The sequence below is a fragment of the Leptidea sinapis genome, chromosome 14 (genome assembly GCF_905404315.1).
Source record: "Leptidea sinapis chromosome 14, ilLepSina1.1, whole genome shotgun sequence".
NCBI classification, from domain to species: domain Eukaryota; kingdom Metazoa; phylum Arthropoda; class Insecta; order Lepidoptera; family Pieridae; genus Leptidea; species Leptidea sinapis.
The window spans coordinates 11,746,639-11,769,514 of NC_066278.1; the positions used below are offsets into that span (position 1 = coordinate 11,746,639).

General features: G+C 33.1%; 1 protein-coding gene across 2 annotated transcripts in view; it reads right to left on the minus strand.

Annotated features, from left to right (window-relative positions):
* LOC126968002 (putative fatty acyl-CoA reductase CG5065) overlaps positions 1-22,329 on the minus strand; it is a 95,563-nt gene extending 73,234 nt beyond the window's left edge. The window contains exon 1 of one of the 2 annotated variants that reach the window (XM_050812778.1): positions 22,199-22,329. The gene's annotated coding sequence lies outside the window, so the exon portion shown is untranslated. The remainder of the gene's footprint in view (positions 1-22,198) is intronic. The other variant, XM_050812777.1, reaches the window with a different exon arrangement.
* Between the last annotated feature and the right edge of the window lie 547 nt (positions 22,330-22,876).

Sequence of the window (22,876 nt, forward strand, 5' to 3'; positions counted from 1 at the left end):
GGGCTATAGCCTGTTTGCAAGAACGAATTAAAAAAAATATTCTCTGTGGTCCTGTCAAATCAAACATCAATAGAGGTGCGTTCATAACTCGTTATTTTTACGAAAACACATAAGCAAACATTTAATTTGTAATTCAAAGAACTATATTTATTTATATTACTATTATTTAATAAGTATTAAAAAGGCCTTAATGGTTTAAATTTAAGTAATAAATAACTTTGTAGGAATTTGTTGCTATTGATAAATAAAAAATCTCATTGATTATGTCTAAAGACAACAAAATGTGGTTGAATTACGATACTATGCTACTAACTAACTGACTACTTCAAATGTTTATACTACCGACCAATGTACGCTTATCGTAAGAGATAATGGGAATAAGATAAGAAATAAGAGAGGCATATATAAACAATTTGTCATGTTTTAAAGTGATAGGATATAACTGACTTCTAGGATTAATACACAAATATTTTTTTTTCGTAGTAGTAGATCCTGTACATGAAGCCACAGCCTTTTTTTTTATGGAATAGGAGGACAAACGAGCGTACGGGTCACCTGGTGTTAAGTGATCACCGCCGCCCACATTCTCTTGCAACACCAGAGTAATCACAAGAGCGTTGCCAGCCCTTAAGGAACGCGCTTTTTTTTTTGAAGGTACCCATGTCGTATCGTCCCGGAAACACCGCACAAGGAAGCTCATTCCACAGCTTTGTAGTACGAGGGAGAAAGCTCCTTGATAACCGCACTGTGAAGGACCGCCACACATCCAGATGGTGGGGATGATATCCTAACTTGTCGCGTGTCGTGCGACGGTGGAATACGGCGGCAGGAATCAGGTTAAACAGCTCTTCGGAACACTCCACGTGATAAATGCGGTAGAAGACACACAATGAAGCGACGTCTCTACGCAACGTCAAGAGATCCAGCCATTCACAGAGCACTGAGTCCCCGACAATTCGAGCTGCTCTACGTTGCACGCGGTAAAATGGATCGAGCAGATACTGGGGTACGCCAGACCAGAGATGACAGCATGTCCATGTCATAACTCCATGTGTGGCCGGACCTGCGCTTTGTAGAGCGCTAGAATGTGGGCCGGCTTGAAGTATTGCCGTGCTCTATTGATGACGCCCAGCCTCTTCGAAGCCAATTTGACTTTGCCCTCCAGATGGCCACGGAATTGGCAATCGCTCGAGATTTCGAGACCCAGTAATCCGATACTAGGCGCGGGATTAAGAGAAGTGTTCTCGAAGAACCTGAGAGAAATTAACTTGAGATGTCGCTCTTGTAAATCTAAACAATTTGTTATGTTTTTAAAGCGATGACGCTTACTTCTAGGATTAATACACAAATATATTTTTTTCTCGTAGTAGTAGATCCTGTAGATGAAGCCACAACCTGAGAGTTGAACAAAACAAACAGAATTTTATAACGATACGACACTCGAACGGTTAGTTCAGTTGGTTAGAGCACCGCCACGGAACGCCGGAGGTCGTGGGTTCGAGTCCCGCATCGATCATAAAATTTTGTTGTTTTTCAAATTTTATTTGTGTATTAATCCTAGAAGAGCGACATCTCAAGTCAATTTCCTAATATGCAAATATTGAGGTTGAGCAGGTTATCAACTGTAAAGTAGATCCTGTAGATGAAGCCACAACCTGAGAGTTGAACAAAGCGTACAAGAATTTATACCGATACGACACTCGAACGGTTAGCTCAGTTGGTTTAGAGCTCCGGCACGGTTCGAGTCCCGCATCGTACATAAAAATTTTATTTTTAATGTCTCATTTTTTACTTATACATGGAGAGCAGTTTTTTCTTCGGTTATACTGAGAAAACTACTGACCTGATAGAAATAATATTTATACCATAAGATGCGTGTGTCGGAGAAGGTTTTAGTGTATTATCATTTTTTGGTGATTACTAATTCGGAACCTATATTTTTTAACTAAGAAATGCCTCTTTTGCAATACAATTAATTCAGTAAATGACATTTCATTAATTATGACAAGTCATACACTGAGCGGCCCGGGGTACTTTATTATGTGGCAAAACAACGTTTGCCGGGTGGGTTCTTATATTATATATTTTATATATAGTTTTTGATTTAAATTACAAGACTTAAATTGCTTGGAATCGTAATTTTACGATTCTGTAAGAGTAACACAAATGTTCATAATTCACTCCGAGAAAGCGGAAAGCCAATATTAAAAATTTCTTCGCGTCACAGCAGGCACTACGTGATGAAGTTCTACGTGAGATTTATGAATTCATCTAAAGCTTCTTATCTCCCACGAGAAAATATTTGTGACGTCAGCAAATGAGCTCATTACAAAGGTCGCAACCTTGATTAGGGCAACATTATTAACTTATTTATTACATCGTCTTATTGCTGTCGTAAATCAAAAGTCAGTTTGATTGATTTTACAAAATATTACGAAACATTTTAAGAGGCAATGACGAATTAAGACTACTTGATGCCCTAAGCAATCCATGCCTGTGGGCCCCACTATCCGTATGTCAACTAGAACCGGTCTTTAAACCTTTACCGCCTAAAAACATTAGTTTTTTGTAAAATAAGATGATGAGATGTAACGTACATTAGAAGGGGAGTAGATGCGACAACAAAGAAAACCAAAGCATAATTTATTTATTTATTGAAATGCGCCTTGCGGCTTTTCCGAGCATTGAATTTACCTTGCGTGAATAGTATTAACGTCTAACGTTTTTTAACCGACTTCAAAAAAGGAGGAGGTTCTCAATTCGTCGGTATTTTTTTTATGTTTGTTACCTCAAAACTTTCGACTAGGTGAACCGATTTTGATAATTCTTTTTTATTTGAAAGCTGGTGCTTCCCGTGTGGTGCCATTGTAATTTGGTCCAGATATAACAATGGCATCCATGAGACAACCATAAAAGTCTTAAATTTGCTATACATTGGTATAACAAAGTAATAAGATAAATTTACGAATAGCTCAATATCGCGCCAACCGATTTCGATGATTCTTTTTTTATTGAAAAGGATATACTTCAAAGATAGTTTGGTGAGAGTTTGGTTAGGTTCTGATAACGGAATACATGGCAATGTAACGGAACTCTTCAATTAAGCACTTACGTTCATTGCTGCATTGAAAAATTTTGTATATCTACACATATTTAGACAAATTCTTAGTTAGTGTACATCAAATTCACTAAAAATTAAAAAAAATTTAACAAAAAAATAACCGACTACAAAAACACTATTCCAAAACAATAGATATAATATGCACTAAAAAGTATTAAAATAATTGCGTATTTTTATACAATTTAATTCTAATTACGATTATTGTAATTTTTGGAGTCGGTGTCATTCAAGATAGGTTTGTACTACTACATACATAGTTATAGGTGAGATGTGCTTGAGTCGTGAGGGGGCGAGAGGCGAGAGCGGGTCGCGGCAGAAGGACACCGATTCCAAAAATAACAATAATCGTAACTAAAATTAGATTGTATAAAAATACGCAATTATTTTAATACTTTTTAGTGCATATTATATCTATTGTTTTGGAATAAAGTCATTGAAGTCGGTTGTTTTTTGTTAATTTTTTTTTAACATGTCGGACTCTATGTATAGTATCAATAAATTATCGAGCCTTTTTATATCATCTTTGTCCTTTCTTCATTTTTTAATTTAGAAAAAGAACGTTCCACTGAGCAATTTGTAATCATAAGCGTAAGCGATAAAAATATCTGCAGGGCTGTTTCCACATTAGGGAAATGACTGTGGTTTCCCTAATGTAGAAAAACTGTGGAGTGGGGTTATGACTGTATGTCAACTAAAAACGCGCGAATTTTCAAATTAGTCTTAGAAACTCTTTTTTGGTGTGGTTTTTAGTGACGTGAGAGTGAGACGTGAGGCCTTAAGGACGAATTTTTTTGTACTTCTTCTAGTGCCCTCTCAGAAGTGATGCCCTAGGCAATTGCTTAATTTGATTAAGGGTTAACCCGTCACTGTCAATAGGTGTTTATATTTAGCGAAATCATGTTTTAATTTTTTTAATTATTCTAAGATTTGTTTTTTAAATAATGCAATTAAGTAAAGTTAAAATTTAATATGTATAATATTATGTAGACGTGTACTGTATTACACCAAAACTTTCAAATGTGGATTTCATCTGTAGCGAATATCACGAATTTTATAATAATACTATGAAGCATTGTTACAAATGGACGCTTACTTAGATAACATCTTAATGCTTATGGCACTTTCTATGCCTTTTGAATGCAATGAATAATTAGCTCTAGCTTTGTTCCACTCCATAATTTGTTCCGTCGTTTTTTTAGGATACCGTAGCCAAATGGGAAAACATGAAACCTTTATTGATTCGTCATGTCTGTCTGTCCGTCCGTATGTTACAGCCACTTTACTGTTGAAACTTGATAAGGAGATGTATTCTATGAATCGAATTAAGATATGTACACAAAAAAAGAAAAAAAAAACAAAAGATTTTTGGGGGTTCCCCATACTTAAAACAAACTTACTTCCAAAGTGGTAAAATGTGCCCCTCCCCCCCCCCCCTAACTTCTAAAATAAGAGAATGATAAAACTAAAAATATATAATGCACACTACCATGCAAACTTCCACCGAAAATTGGTTTGTCGTTCAAATCGATCGATTATCGATCTAAAAAGTAGTTTCTTTTTAATACTTCATAAATCGTATAATCAGCCATTAAAATTTTAAATATTAAAAAATAGCTATTCATATCAATAAACATTCATTTCAACGTACAAAAAAATAGGTTTTGTAAAAAAAGATTGTTATTGGGTTCTCATTAAGCGATTTAATGCACAAAATGCAGGGAGACTTTGTGTTTTTCCATTACTCTAATGAATGATATTAATTTTGATAGTTGCTCTGACAGCAATTAGAAGTTTCTGTTTTGAGTAATTAAAAACTATACTCTACTCCGTACGGTGAAGGTTTACTTAAAAAAATCACAGAACAAATTATAGTCTAGGTGTATATATGTAAATCTAGAGTTAATTATTCATTCATTAATTTTCCCAGGGCCGGAGGCAACACTGGGTATGCACACACCCAGATCCGGAACTATATCATTTGTCAAACATGAACAAACAATCAAATTTATGCATTATAAATAGTTGCGCATTAAATAAAAAACTAAACAGAAAAACAGAAAATTTTTCAGTTTCGTTATCTAAGTACTATTAAATATTGTCCATCACAAAGCACATTTGATATTCTGGAAAAATCCACTATACTTGCGTTCAAGACATGACAGTAATCACATATTTCAATTTTGTTTCGATGGATATTTTGTAATTGAAAATCATTTAGAGTACATATTGCGTCCATTAATGTAAATAAAATACATTTATTGCATATTAAAACTATATGCAACAAACGTGTGAATACCTTGTATAATAAGAGTCAAGGAAGCAATTTCCACAAAGTTTTCAAACGAGGCAAAAGTTAAGAATTCCTTGCTCCATAGGGACAACTTGAGCAGGCGGGAACATTTATGTCATAATAATGTGTCCCGTACGAGACTAGAGCAAATTATACACAAGTATAATTTATAATTATTAAGGTTGTGAGTGTTATTAGTATTTGAATTTGGAACAAAAAAATAATGTTGGTATTTAGTATTATTAGCTTAACCTTGATTAACTTTAACGAGTACCATATGTCGTAATTATAAGCATAAACAGTTTTTTAGAGTAAATAGTAACGATGGTTTAAGAATTTATTATTTAATTAGTTATTTATTAAATAATTATTCAAATTTTTATATAATCTTTATGAGTATAGTATATATTATGTGAGTTTATATTCATATTTAATAATATTTTTCAAAGTAATGGACATTGATAATCATTAGTATAAATCCTTTTAGTAAAAACGTATTTTTTATTCAATTTACCAAGTTGTTTTATAAGTGTATTGCCATACCGTAAAATTTAATAAAACGAATTTTTTTCTGAATTTTTCAAGTTGATTTATAAGTTTATTACCCTACTATTCAATTTACGAAATTGAAAGGTCAATAACAATCAGATTAGGGAATGGATGACGGCTGAACCGGTAGTAAAACTTTTAGAAGGTCCCTTAGTAGTTGAGAAAGTCTTGCTGATTTTATTCCAATAAGGATTCTTTGAATTGCATCCTGAAAATATTGTAGAAAATTGTTTTTCAATAACCTATTATCTACTTTACTTTGTTTTACTCCTGGGATTTTTCAGTATACAAGTAGTAAATAAACCTAGTCAAGAACTAAACGTAAATTAAAAGCGGAGAGCTTAGAGTTGGTTTGAAAGGAAATATACTTCGAGAGAGAAACGGATGCGGTCTTTGTCTGTGTTTAGACACGGATGAAAAAAAAATAAGGACTCCGTGTCACCTTACATAACAGTGAGGCAGCAAAACAAGCCGGTAAACGTGTAAATACATAGCCCCACGCATACACTTACACTAATACAAGCCGATCGGCCGTCACTATGAGATTTGCCATCGTCTGTAACAGATGTTTTAGTCTGCGTAAAGACGTAAAGAGACAGTTCGCGTCGCAATAAAATATTTTAAAAATGCCGTTGTGCGTTGTGAAAAAGTGTAAAAATAATAATATAAAAGTTTTTGTGGATATCTAAGCGAGACAAAATTGTGTAACTGGTATACCCCGTAACCGCACACACACTAGCATAAAGGTGCTTCACTTGCTAATATCACGGCGCGGAGTCCTTCTTTTTTACTAGTCCGTGTGTATAGACTGTTATATATTTTCTATGTTTTTATGTCAAAGTATTTGTGTGTTGTTATTTTAATATAGAACAACTGTGTGCTTCACTCGTAGCTATATGTGATGGTAGATCCAGTTCTCAATGAAAAATCACATCTCTTGTTTTAACTTAATTAAAAAGCAGAATATCGCGTAAGCGTATAGATTCATCTATCTGCTGTAGTCATTTACTCCAGAAGTATATTGTAAGTGATAAATTCACATATTTTTTTTTAAATATAGATCAATTCGATTTAATTAAATAAATTTAATAGATATCAATAAAAATAAATTACTTTAAATAATTCAAAATAATAAAACTGTAAACATTGTTTTAAATTATTGGCGATACGTTTCAGCATGTTTTTTGCTATTAAAGCTCAACTTGTCCCAATTAGTGGTAAATGTAATCTTAACGTAAATAAATAATTGAATTGTGATTTGATATTTATATTTTTTTTTTGACGGAAGAGGTGTATAAATGACCGTACGGGCACCTAACGTTAAGTGATTACCTCCTTATTCTCTTGCAACACCAGACTTAGGGTTAAAAACCTTTTTAAGATATACACGTCTTATCGTCCTACAAACACTGCACAAAGACGCTCATTACATAGTTTGGTTTTAATGGAACGTTAGATATCCAAACTTATAATGAGGAGTTTCATTATTCGTCAATCATTTCAGCCGGAAGACGTCCACTGCTAAACAAAGGCCTCCCCTAAAGATCACCATGACAAGCGGTCCTGCACTGCCCACACCCACAACCGATGACGAAATTTATAACCCAAAATTCAATAATTTGTTCTTGTTTCAGGTACGTCGGCACTGACCGCCGGCCTGGTATGAAGCGCTGCCGCTCAATCCCCAAACCCCACTATTCACCTTTTCGTGCTTCCAAATTATATAAAACTAGTTTAACTTTTATCCTGTTCTTAATTTTACTTCCATCCATCCAAGTGCAAATGTTGGACAAATCAATTCACAATGAAACTTCGACAGGTGCAAGATATGCAAACAACAGTATTAACATTCCTGGTAGTATAGAGACTACGAGATTAAGGTTAGGATACCAAGGTTTTCTGAACAGGTCTCGAAGAAAAGAAGACATTTATAAAGGTAACCTTAATAATTCCAACGATACTGAGCTTTTAAGCGCACAGACATATAATGTCAGTAAGATTTATACATCAAGAAACGATACAGCTTTAAAGTTATTAAATACAAAAAGTAGAATTAGTGAATATGATACTGAGGAATCAATGCAAGATGCAACGTGGAACCGCAATACGGAGTCTATGGAAAAGTTAAAAATTGATGAAGAAACGCGTACAAAAATATACTATGATTACACATTTACCGTAAACAAAACCACTATACGACATATAGATGGAGTGGACGAGATTTCAGCATCAGTGAACAAGAACGAGGGTCGATGGAATACATTACCAAACCTTTCAGACAAAAACAGTACGGCCAACGATTTTGTGTTTAAGAATGAGAATTTTAATGAAACCAATGACGCAAATAATTTAAGAGTTGAAATGGAATATTCTAGGGAACCTGACCATGAAATAACAACAAATGAATCATTAAAGTTTCTCCGAAACAATATCCTGGTTCCGCAAGCAACACTAAAAGGGTTTCCCGGTAAGTGTTAATTTCGGTCTTTTTTAGTCACTTTACTTACACTTTATTCACTGTGCCTTTTTGTTCAAATTTAAAGCATGTTATAATATATTTGGCTGAAATTATGACACAATTTCAACTATAATTTTTTATGACTTTCTGATTATATAGTGAATTTGATAATTATGTAGTAAATAGTACCTAGCTATTCATAAAACTTCAGTGTATAACTGAACACTTCAAATAGTGAATTCGAAAATATATTGAAAATTTTCAATTTATATTGGAATTTTAACAAGAGACAAATTAAATCGCCCATTGGCATTGTTCTGTATAAAATTCATGCATTGTTTGAAAAATAAGAGCATACTATTAATATACAATAGAAGTTCATTACAAATAAAGAATAAATACAATGTCGGTCCTTTAGAATCGTGTATACCTATTCAATAAAAATATCGTCTCTTAAAGCTTACTAGATTTTATTTATTAGAAATAAGTATGTTTACTACTACTCTATGTTAGGGGACTAAGAGATGCAACCCGGCTTTTGATGCCACATGTTATGGGTATACATAACCATCATTCAAAAATATTAGAGAATTGCATAAAACTGCCATGAAAAGAAAATTAACTATGGCTAGTAGATACATTGGCTCTAAAGTTTAAAAGAAATCTGTAGCTATAAAAGTAAGTATTTATTTGAAAGTGGTAGTGGTAGTGTATTCAAATGTATGGTTTTTCTGATATTTTTGACATTGACACACTTTTTACACAAATTATCTTGCACCAAACTAGGCATAGCCTGTACTATGGGTACAAGACAATGATATATTTAATATACATCATATAAATGTTTGCACCTACTGGGATTCGAATCCGGGACCTCTAGCTCAGTAGACAGAGTCACTAACCACTGGGCTTTATGGGTCGAATTGAATTAAAACATTGTAATATGTGGTAATAACGCAAAAATATGTTATTATTAAATTGAATACTGACAATTAAAAAAAAACGAGTGTGCTTTAGACAACACGACTGTAGTAAAACAAAATATGAATTTATAAAATCGTGAAAGAACGAAATAAAATTACGAGATATTCAAGAAATCACTGTTCGCGTAACGCTAGCGTTCATTCGAAACGCTCTCGTCAGGCGTTACTCCTTACCCCAGTCAACTTGCGTCTTCTTTACGACCTTCAATATTAGCGAATTGTGCTATCTTTTTAAGAACTACTACGATTCATGCAAATAAAGAACTTTCATTTCATAATAATTAATGAGTCCATAGTACGATATTCGGTGCTGTAGACAGAAAAATATTCATTTAATGCTATACCAAACTATATTGCAGTGGCTTGTAATACCGTTTACGACGAGCTAGCTATAACCATTAGCAAACAAATATTTTTGAAGAGAATGCTTTTTAGGTGCGCTGATATATGTGTGTGAATATTTTGGGTATTGCTTGAGACTAAACGGTCACTCTTCTCTATTTAACCCTCGTTTGGGTAAAGTTAGCTCGAGTCGACTTATTTTATTTTATTTTATTTGGGACACAAAACAATTACACACTAGATGATTACATTAGAGGAAGAAATAACATAAGTAGTACTAAGTGCATAACCAACGACAATGTCCACGGCTTACTATAATATAAGTGTTAGATAACAAGAAAGAAAAGCAGACTCTAATAACGCAGTTATGAAGAGATTATTACTGCTATTACTACTTAGGGAGCTCAATCAGTAACAGCACTTATATTTGGTATGAATTACTTCACCTTGACGAAAACATCTGTCTTGTAATGTTCAATATACCTACGCCGTTTTATTGTATTTTTAGGCTGTACGCTTACGCCACAGTAGTATATGTACATATGTCTACTGTGATTACGATTTTGTAAGACCTCAAAAGGTTGGAGAGCTATGTAAATAAGAATATCGTAAAATCTTAATATTTCGTGTGTAACACATTTTCACAGTGTCTGAAACCCTATCATAGGTAGCACTTACAAATAATAGTATTTTATTAATATTAAAGGTATAAGATCTGCATAAGAGGTGTATTATTTTATTATTTAATACCATTAAGTTATTTCATACTTTTGAGTTATTGAAGTCGGTTTTTTAGACGTAGCTTTTTTTTACTTTTTGGTGTCATTATTCAGGTACACTAAAAGATTACGTTGCATTTTATTGTCATATATGAAATTGTATTCTTTTAAGTAGCTACAGGTAGGCCTACGAAAGGTTCCGTGTGCCTTAAACAATATAGATCCCCTATTTCACGTTCTTGTGAGACACTGAAATATCGTGAAAAAAGTTTGCTAGCTATGAATGACAGGTAGACTGAGACCCACTTTTCAGCAAACAGGTTAGTAATAATAATATATATCGAAACTAAGTTAAAAAGCTGTACACAACTGTAAATAAAAATATTCATAAAATGAAAACTACGGGGCCAAATTATGTAAATTTTTTATGGGACCAAATAGCAAACATTCTGCATCAAACTTAAGAAGAATAACGGAAATCAGATCATAAATCTCACCGTAATCACCTCCTTTTCGAAGTTGATTAAAAAGATAAACTCAATTGTAGACGTCGTTTAAATATTTAGATACTGTTTAACAAAACACGTGTCGAGGCCATGTTTACATTATTTTTTGTAATAACACAGATGTTTAGTCTCATTAGGCCCTTTTAGATACAAAATTGTTCAAACTAATACACAATGCTGACACACTAAACTGGTTCGTGGCAGAAAATGGCACCGCTGTGGCACCCTGTCCAACATGGCTCCTACTCAAGGTTTAAATTGATAATCTAAATAATGTAAATGAGCTATTTAATTATTTCCGTATTAATTATGTTAAATATAATATGAATTAGTTAAATAATAACATATTATGTATAAATCTACTCGGAACTTTACAACAAAAACAACTGATTGTTCAAGAACATAAATATCTAACTCGTGAAAAGTAATTTAAATGGTCAGAGTTCACACACTGCTACAAAGTAAGCTAAAGACAATAATATATTCATATATGCATCGTTAAATGACGTAGATTAATATCTATCTGTCAATTGAAACGTGCAATTCGTGTTTTATAGTTTGTTAACTATAGTTCGTTGAACTGAAACAGGTGTTCAGGTACTTAATTTATTTCTTTTGCACAAATTGCGTTAAGTACAAACCTACCTATGTTAAAAAAGGCGTAAAAAAAGTCATTTATTTTCTCAAAATTGATTCTTTAGAATTCTTTTTGATGTCATTTCTAATAACTACTAGATACTACTACCGCTTTGGAAACAAATGGCGCTCTGAGAGAGAAGTAGCGGCGCAAGAAACTCTCCCAGCATTCTTTTTTGCGCTCTTTTCAATAAAAATATACAATATTGTACAATCATTTCTATCGCTATAAAATAATCACAATCTAGTCCCAGGCTGTCCGATCATTTAGATATTCAGCAGTGGAGTTATAGGATTTACGACAGAGCCATTTTTTTATAAAACATTTAAATTTATTTATAGATAATGCCTGAACAGTGGCTGGGACTTTATTATAGAAGTGTATACATTTACCCTTAAAGCTATTATGTATGTTCATCCGCTACACCATTTTCTGCCGCAAAATAGCTTTGTACTTCCACCTAGTGTTGCGTTTCGGTTTGTAGATTTGGCATTGCCGGTTGACCACGTAGCAACAGCAGCAATTGCTACAGGCCCCGCGAAAAATGGGGCCCCACATATCTACATCCGCCTGAGCGGTCTTTGAGTGAAATTTATTTACTTACACACATATGTACCACACATACTCCATACTAATAATGATAAGTATTCTACTAATCCTACCACCTATCGCTATAGTGGACATCCAAGTCCTATTCATATTCATCTGATATCACTTATTGAAAGTCAATAACTACCACCTATTCCAAAAATAATGCCTCAGACCTGAGAAGAACGGGTGCAACAAACTCAGCGGGCTTCTTTTCTTTCATAATTAATATGGTAAGTTAAACTTATTATTTAATCGATCACTCAATTCCCAAGCTGTGGTATCATTAAGAAAGTCATTTATGTTATAGTAACCTTTACCACACAAAAGTTTTTCAACAATTCTTTTGAATTTCGTTATACATTTGTTTTGAATATTTTCTGGCATCTTATTGTGAAGGCATATACATCGCCCCAATAAAGACTTACTTACACGACTTAGCCGAGTAGTAGGCATTATAAGTTTACGTCTGTTCCTGGTGTTAACATAATTGTTATGACAGTTTCTAGCAAATTCACGTGCCTATGAACATACATAACATTGTCAAGAATATATTGAGAAGCAATAATCAAGATGTTAATTTCTTTCAATTTTGCTCTCAATGATTCTTTAGACCTAGGTTAAAAATAGCATGAATAGCCCTCTTCTGCAGTACAAAGATTGTATAAATATCGTCAATGTTTCTAATTCAGATTTCTAACTAAGAGAATTTGGAGATAAAGCAAGCCCTCTTGAATAAAACTCGTGTTGTCAAAATGTTTTTCATTTAAAAAACTGGAAGTTAAAACTAAATAAAAGTGAATTAAACTCAAATGATATTGGTGAATGCCCTAGCAACTTTCACAGACTTTTATTTTATTAGTTATGTTTTTATTATTACTTTGCAAACAAAAGTGCAACATAATATAATGAACAACGACTTCTTAAGTTCGATTAAATATTGAATTTTTAAACAGGGCTTACAATAATTGACTTGCCTATTAAAATACTTATCTATACTTGTCTATAAATAATTAAAAACAATTTGTTATGTTTTAAAGTGATAACTCTCACTTCTAGGATTAATTACAGATATAAAAGTTGAAAACTTCTGAAACTTTAATTGTGTTTTCAAATTTAATTTTTGTAATTAACAAAATAAAATTTCAATTTTGTTTTCAAATTTAATTAATAAACATTTAATTAAATATTTATTCAAAAATGGCTCATACGAGAAGCTTTCAACACTTAATCTCATAGCAGACAAGGGGCTAAGGCCAAAGACCTTACTCAATAGAATTTTTGCTACGGACCCGAGCTTGCTTCATTTGGCAGTAATAGTTAGTAATTACCAAATTATATGTAATTACATCAATTCATTTCTGTTGCCAGAGTGAAGGGCGCAGAGTGACGTAATCAGGGTCAGATGGCATTACGTCGCACCTTATGACGTATTGTGATGAATTACGACTCAGACCATATTTGCAGTTACGGTCCGATGATACAGTTTACACCAGAAAGGATGATTGCCAAGTGGACCTAGAATTACCATCCGTCCGGATTAAACCGGACATTTCCGGACCTTTACACTTTAGTGCGGATGCTGTCCGGCTCGCTAACTAACCCAGATTATATTTTTAATATATGGAATAGAGAAATAAAACTATTTATTAACTAACATCAAATAAACCTTTACGAGAAACCAAATCTAAACGAGATCAACTAGAAAGTCCAGACTTTGATCGATATGTCAGGTTTTTTGTCAGGACTTTTCAAATTACTTAATGGTAACCCAAGTGAAATTGACGAAAGGCTATTCTGATGCTACTTCATTTTCACTTTCATCAATGTGCGCGTGTGTTGGTGACCGCTGCATCTTCTGACTCACACTCGAGTAGCAACAACGGAGGACTTAATTGCATTAATTCATTTTCAAGTGTCAATGACCTTGCGTGCAATCTCAGGGCCGAGGCCAGACTTATTAATTAATATGAAACAACCCTTAATTATATTTAATTCGCCTATATTTATTACCATCATTCGAAGGCAATCTCTATGTATAAGTATATCCTATAACATAAATTTATCTTAACTTAAGTAAACAAGTGCATTCATATTTTTTCAAGCATTTTTTTATCTATATAAACTTGTAAACTTACAGTTTTCACCAATGCGTTTACAAGCTAGTCCAAGAAAAACAATTAAAATAACAAAATTAGATTTTAAATTAAAGGTAAACAAAATAATACAAAAAATGTCAAGTTATATAACTTCAAATAATGTCCATAGCGCTAAATAATCAAATAAAATAAGTCCAAAGTTTTAAGTCAATAATGAAAAGAAATACGGTTTTACCATCTAACATATGCATGTCACTTACAATCGTTTGAAATTTGTCGCCGATCAGACGAGTGCTCGAATAGTAAGAGCGTCCTCCGCATGTCGGGTGCGCATGAAGCATGAATTACTTAATTATTCATTTACTTAACCCGTGAATAATAAGAAATTAGTTATAAATATTATGAAGTGTTTTTGCATAAAATATCTATTTGAAGAAATATAATCTGTGGCAGGTTGTTTGTGACACCTGTCAATCTGTACTAAGGCCTCTTGTACATCACACCTCAGCCGCGCCGCGCGGCATCGAAAAGGAACCGCGTGCTTGCTACATTATTGCAGACTTAAATAGCAAAGTAATTTACCTTGTAAGGGAACCTTACGAAGAAATCTGAATTCTTGACGGTTTATATAAAGCTTATATTTTACAAAAATAATTATATATCTACAGCATGTGAGAAGAAAATTCATTTTTTCATTACATTTCTCTTTTTTAAAGACAGTGCGGTCACCAAAATACCCCTTACTTTTACAGTAGCCATGGTAATTATTCAATCTAGATAAAAACTGCATGAAAATTTATTAAACGTATACCAATACTCCTTAACATGACATATTTTTGTTAGTTTTGTAAAGAAAATTGTATTAAGTTTGTAATAAATTAAAAATATTTCTAAGTCCGAAATAAAAATATGGCGATCTTGTGCGAGAGAGGTAAACTAGCTCCGCTCGATTCCTCAAGGTGAAAGTTCTTTTAATTTTAATATACTTATGACGTAAATATTTACATTACAAAACACTGTTGTATATAAACAGCGATCATAACTGTTAAAACTGGAATTTCATCTACAATGTACAAATACTCATAAGCTGTTTATTGCTTACCTCAACCTGACATTGGCCTAATTGTGGTGACCCTAACGCAAAAGAATAAAATGTTTTCGCTTTATTCTGATGATCAACATGCGGTCCAGTGCCGGTGCGGCTCCGGCTTAGTGTTCGGAAGCCTAATGATTACCCTGATACTACGTTTTAGGCATATCCAGTCAGATATAACTGATTACGTACTTAATATTTTAATATACGACATGGTTACCTTCAAAAAAAGCGCGTACACCTTCCTTAAAGGCCGGCAACGCTCTTGTGATTCCTCTGGTGTTGCAAGAGAATGTGGGCGGCGGTGATCACTTAGCACCAGCTTACGCTCGTTTGTCCTCCTATTCCATAAAAAAAAGGTAACACACACTAACACAAAGTGACAATACAAATCGCAAGGGTAGACTTGACTTGTCACGCACACTTAAGTGATAAACCTTGCTTATTTTCATCGGTTTTCTAGCAGTCTCTATCTAGACGTATAAATTATTTAAAAATAAAGTATATCTTTGTCCGCATATTTTGGGTATCTCGAAATTGAATCTAAAGTTTTGGAGGGCTGCTGAATCTTTAGTCCTTTTTACCTAAATAGCTGTTGCTAATATAAGGAGGTATAAATAAAAAAAAATCATTCCAACAGTTCCTGCTAATGTGAGGTTACGTAAATAAAAACCAACTTAAATTTATAATCATTAATAAAAAAAATATATCTTAAACATATTCACCATGTTTCAGAAATAATTTTCAATACAAATAGAAATTAAAAACCTGTACATTGAACTGCAACAAACAGGTGTACAAACTTTGCCAACGCTTTAAAGCAAGGTGAATTGTTTGAATTGAAGCACAGAAACAATAGCGGCTAAGTTTTTGTTTCAACACAAACTTTCATATCGCTCGCTCAGTTGCGGATTATCGAACTAGAGAACGCAGCATCATTATTAATATCTGGACCACCGAGCCTTGCTCGGATATTTTAGAATGTACAAACTTGAAGAAAACAAACTAATAGGACATCTGGATTCGAACCGGGGTCTTCTGCTTTCTGGATCCCCCAATGTCCCTTCTGAGCTATTGTGGCGAAATTTACCTTAGTATTCTGTATTGTTATTGTTTTTTTTGATGATAATAAGGGATGAGACGAGCAGAACGTTCAGCTGATGGTAATTGATACGCCCTGCCCATTACAATGCAGTGCCGCTCAGGATTCTTGAAAAACTCAAAAATTCTGAGCGGCACTACAACTGCGCTCATCACCTTGAGACGTAAGATGTTAAAGTCTCATTTGCCCAGTAATTTCACAGGTTATTGTAGCTGTTTCTCATTAAAACACGAAAAAAACTTTTTTTTTTTAAATTGAAAGCTAGATTGATTTCTCGCCCCCGAAACTACCTGTATACTAAATTCCATTAAAATCGTTGGAGCCGTTCCCGAGATTCAGAATATATATATACAAGAATTGATCGTTTAAATATATATGATTCATAAAACACATAATCGACTAAATAAATACAAGAGCTGTCCCGGCAAACATTATTTTCCCATATAAGTTAACTAGCCCGCGCCCACTTATTGTATAAATTGTCATAATTAATTAAATGACATTAAATTGTTTGTATTGTGATTATATAGGTATTTCTATGTCAAAAAATATAGGTTCCGTATAAGTTTTCACCATAATTTAAATACTTAAACCTTCTTCGACACACGTTTCATATAAAATGGCTAAAAAAATGGCTCTTCATTTATTATTTAGTAATTTATTTTTTTTAATTATTAGTATAGATTTAAAATCTATAAAATTCTTGTGTCCCGTTGTTTCTTACCAAACTCCGCCGAAACGGCTAAACTAATTTGTTTGAAAATTTGTGTGTATATCGAGTTGGTCTGAGAATTGGCCAACATCTATTTTTCATACCCCAAAATGATAAGGGTAACCAAAAAAATAAAAATAATGTTTTAAAATAATGTATTTTTTAAAAAACTTCAAATTTTTACCCTTCTACGATCAACACCTATTTTTGTATTTAGCAATTTACTATTAATATTTCGCAATTTTAATATATTTAATATATTCTATTCCATCCACAGATACGCAATAGAGTTGCAAGATGGCAATCGAATATAATAATTATTGTAGTACGATATATTTGGTAGGTCTGAGAATCGGTCGTCATCTATTTTTTATACCCCAAAAATTTTAATAATTAAATTTTTTTATTACTTTTTATGGCAATACAACATTTGCTGGTTCAGCTAGTATATCTATATAAAAATCGTTACTAATTATGATCGTAAATCATTACGTCGTGGGGAGGACCAATTTATCATCATATGAAAATAATAGACATGCTAGAACAGAAACTGGTTGGAGTCGACTTAAAATAAAACTACTTTTATTTGTACTGTACAAACAAACCCCAAGCAATACCCACTTAAACCCACTGACGTGACTGTTGAGTCATTTTGCATACATTTTTTTCTTATTTTATAGGCTTTAATATGACTAGCAATCATCCGCCAAACACACTAATATAATTAATTAGTCGTCAGATTATCGGATGAATAACATTAATTAATCGTCAGCTAAAATGAATATAGGTAAATATAAAAATAAAATAATCTAGGTAATATAAAATAATCTGTACCAATTACTAGAGATTTTTTTGAACTTCTTTTTTTCTGTGATGTTGTTTTATAATTTTTTCATGGCCGCGGATGCTAGTCCTTCAGTCTGATTTTTTTTTAATTTTATGTCTAAAAAAACCAATCATCATCCGTTTGGCTGATTTTTTAGTTACCTACTCAAATGTATGTGAAAATTGATATTTTGAATGAAAAATTTCATTCAGTGATTTTTTCTTCTTACTGAGCATTTATTTTATTTAATTATAACCTGGCATTTTACTTGAAAATTAGGCAGTTTTTCTTTGTAAGTCAGGCATAGATTTTTTCAGATATGGTAGTCCTATCCATTTGACTACGACTACGGACGGCTAATAAATTTTATTCGATTGTTTGGCGAACGACTAGACACTTCGTATTTGCTTAAATATTTAAACTGTGTTCGGTGATTTGGTGAACTGTAAAGATGATTGTCAATTATTATCGTCATCTACAGTATCTCACAGATAATGAGACTTTGTCTATGTTTTCTTACGTCACCTGAGACAACACAGGAGCCCAGCCAGCTGTTACGGTGGGTGTATGTTTATGGAATAGGAGGACAAACGAGCGAACGGGTCACCTGGTGTTAAGTGATCACCGCCGCCCACATTCTCTGGCAACACCAGAGGAATCACATTAGCGTTGTCGGCCTTTAAGGAAGGTGTACGCGCTTTTTTTGAAGGTACCCATGTCGTATCGTCCCGGAAACACCGCACAAGGAAGCTCATTCGACAGCTTTGTAGTACGAGGGAGAAAGCTCCTTGAAAACCGCACTGTGGAGGACCGCCACACATCCAGATGGTGGGGATGATATCCTAACTTGTGGCGTGTCGTGCGAAGGTGGAATGTGGTATGTGCCTTATTATGCATGGCATCCTCTCGATCGCTAGAGTTTGGCAATTTGTTTTTATTCGCAGTAATCAGTTGAGATAGCTTTGGAATCATACATACATACATATAATCACGCCTCTTTCCCGTAGGGGTAGGCAGAGACCACATCTTTCCACTTGCTACGATCCTAACATACTTGTTTCGCTTCGTCCACTTTCATTATTCCTTTCATACAGGCTCTTCGGTTTAGGGTACTCTTGACCTGGCTTTTTTGGAATCACCCCTTGCTAAATACGCTTAATCACTCACAATTAAGTAACTTTTCCTGTAAAAGCATTGCCGTCAAAAGAAAAAGTCAAAGTAGTCGCAACTGACTCAGTTTTACCTGGTGGAAAACCCATTTAACATTACCTTGCTTTGGGAATTTCTATACCAAGCGTTCCGATACTTGGATTGGTGGCGGTTAATAGAATAATTTGAAGCGAAAAGTCCTCTTCTTCATTTATATAGCCACGAAAACTCATATAGGTACATACTTTATAGAGTATTTGAAAAAGTCTAACTCTATAGCCTAAAAAGCATTCTTTACCGTACTATTAAGTCACTTAAATTAAATCTAGGTTAGGTATTGAAGGAACATTGAAATATTAGGCAACTCGTTGTATATAACATATATAATATTTCCATGTTTAAATTATTAAACTAAACATTTTAATAACACTTTCAATTGCCTAGATGCTGCAAGATATATTCTGCAATATTTATTAAGTAATTTTTACATTTCCCGCGTTGGCTGTATACCCATTCACCGGTACCCGTACTTTTGCCATTCATTGACGTAAAAATATAACTTCTCTCCAGAGATAACTCCTATGTATACAATTCATTTCCCGCCTATTTAAGCGGCAACTCTAAAACTGTGGCATTTGTATGTTTATTAATATATTAAATTACCTAGCAGTATAAAAATTATTGTATGCGACATTTTGACCCTTCTTACTAACCCTTAATTAGGTGCAAGACAATTTCTAATCGAAAACAAATTATGTTTGAATGTTTAGACCGCTACAGCGCTCTTTCTAACTTCCTATCTCCCTGCGGGGTACGCAAATCAGTTGCGAACAAACTGCCAACCCCTACGCACACGTCGCTGTTCTCTTGGGTGCTAAGCCTATGCGACGAAATACGTAACATTTTACATGTATTAGTGCCTTCTACTCCATTTTTATTTATAGCTTTAGGGTCAGATGTGACTCCATGCGACTACTTGTGTGATTCTTAATTCGCCTAATTAAGGGTTAAAAACAACTGTTACAAAATACTATGATAACATGTATTTATATTTTTTATATCCTAATATACATCGAATGTCCTGATGTTTTTCCAGTGAACTCCTAAACTAATGAACGGACTTTAATAGAGATTACTTCATGGAGTGGAGTTTAGTCCAACTTGAGAGATAGGATAGTTTTATTTCGATTTTGGATGCATAATTATTTTTATTTCCAATATTTATTTTGTACGGACATATTTTCTCTGAGGGAATTTATTGACTCACGGTTTGACAGTTCTCCTGTGAAACAATTTCATTATAACAACAAGGAACATATTTTACAAAATAATTCTTGATGGTATCAAATATTATATTATATAATCATAAGTATTTTATTTATTACTAGCTGATACCCCCGACTTCATCCGCGTACACACATCACTAAGCACGTATTACTTATAAAAATGTTTATTTCTTATGACAAAACTTAAGATTTATCGTTCATAAAAATTTCATTTGATCTCAAATTAAGTTTATATTTTACCTACTAAGAAAGTTGGAAAGAAATGAAAATTCTAATTAGTTATTCATTTTAAAATATTCTTTCGATTTGATTTCTGAACGACGGGGGACATATCAAAGGAAAAACAAAATTGTTGTTTTTATTTAATTCCGAACTTTTTCATATTTATTCACATTTTAAACCTTCTCTAGACTTCCACAAATAATTCAAGACCAAAATTAGCCAAATTGATCCAGCCGTTCTCGAGTTTTAGCTAGTCTAACGAACAGCAATTCATTTATATATATATAGATTATCATAAGTATTTTATTTATTATGTAAAGAAAAACGTCTGTCGGGTCAGTAAACAAACACTATAATTTGATTCCTTGTGGTCATAGTCGAAACGAGTTTATATAAAATGCTTAACTTAAGCCTATTTACATAAATATTATAAATTGTTGCATTTCTTCTCAAACATTACTCTGTTTGTTTTTTTTATTGTAATAGTACGGATTTGTAATCCATTAATGCTTTAAAAATAGCATTTTAATAAAGATTTATATGATTTCTTAAACTAATTTCTGCAAAGTTTACTCTTTGGTGCTTATACTTGTTTTGGCGCGTTAGGAAAAATTATCAAAGTAAATTTTTACGTTGCGCGCGCACACCGACACCCAAATTCGAACCCTGACGTTATAAGCCTCATTATTGTAACTCATGAGAATTCAAGAGACTATACCAGTGGGAGGCTCCTTTGCACAGGAAGCCGGCTAGATTATGGGTACCACAACGGCGCCTATTTCTGCCGTGAATCAGTAATGTGTAAACATTACTGTGTTTCGGTCTGAAGGGCGCCGTAGCCAGTGAAATTACTGGGCAAATGAGACTTAACATCTTATGTCTCAAGGTGACGAGCCCAATTGTAGTGCCGCTCAGAATTTTTGGGTTTTTCAAGAAACCTGAGCGGCACTGCATTGTAATAAGTAGGGCGTGTCTAATACCATTAGCTGAACGTCCTGCTCGTCTCGTCCCTAATAGTCATAAAAAAGACTACAGAATCACAACCAATGGACGAGAAATAAATAAAGTCCTATATGTATGTAAAGTTGTAAAATAAATAATTTCTTTCTAATTGTATAAAAATAGTTTCATCACAAATGAACGTTATTAAACTAAATTATGCGGTTTAATAATTTTATCATTCTTTGTATTTAATACCTTCTTTATTACATAATTGTTCTTTACTTATATTTTAATATATTTTTTTTTTGTAATAATGCATCCAACTGCAATGCAAGCCGTTTTTCTTCCACAGCTTTTGCTTAAATTTATCTAATATATTTACATTTATTGATAAAAATAATAAAATAGGGTTCACTTTCAAATTTGCAATCTTATAGCACAAAAAATTTATGGATTTTTGTTTAATGATCATCACAACATCAAATGCAATCCTAAAATACAGGGAATCATTATGAAAATACGTAAAATCATTTACTTATAAATATCAAAGAAGGAAAATATAATTTCCACTCACCCGTCTTCTAAAACAAATCACTATATGATATTACAACAAATCACAATATACTATGGTAAAAATCACTTATCAGATATTATGATTAGCCTTTTATCAAAGGTGTATTAAGTAACGTGCGTGTAGAACTCAACTGGTGTCTGTAACGATATTTTTACGACCTTATATTTCAACCAAGGTCATGACAACGAATTATTGTATATTATGTTAATTATACGATTTAATCCAGCTTAAGAAACTCCCACACATCTTTTGGAATAATATAATCCAAAAAAAATAGGGGTTGCACTCCGGGGGTGCCTGCAGAAGTGAAAACTTGACATTAACTTCGTGCATTTTAGAATATTTCGTCAGTATAAAAGTTAGTAGTAGTCAGTTAGGTAGTTATGTGGTTCCATAAAAAATTCATTTATTGCGCTATTTATATATATACACAAAATATAATATAATACACAATATAATATATAAATATTTATACACAAAAATGACAATTTATATTACATAAAAAAATTTGCACTGCAGAACTATTACAATTGTTTTATATTAAAAAGTTTATCTCTCAAAAAATCAACTATCATCCATAATTTCTCTTACGTCTTACAAATTTTCTATCAGGTCACGTGTCCTGACGAGAGTTTAATATTTTACACCCATCCCAAGAAAAGTGCTCAACGCCGCTAT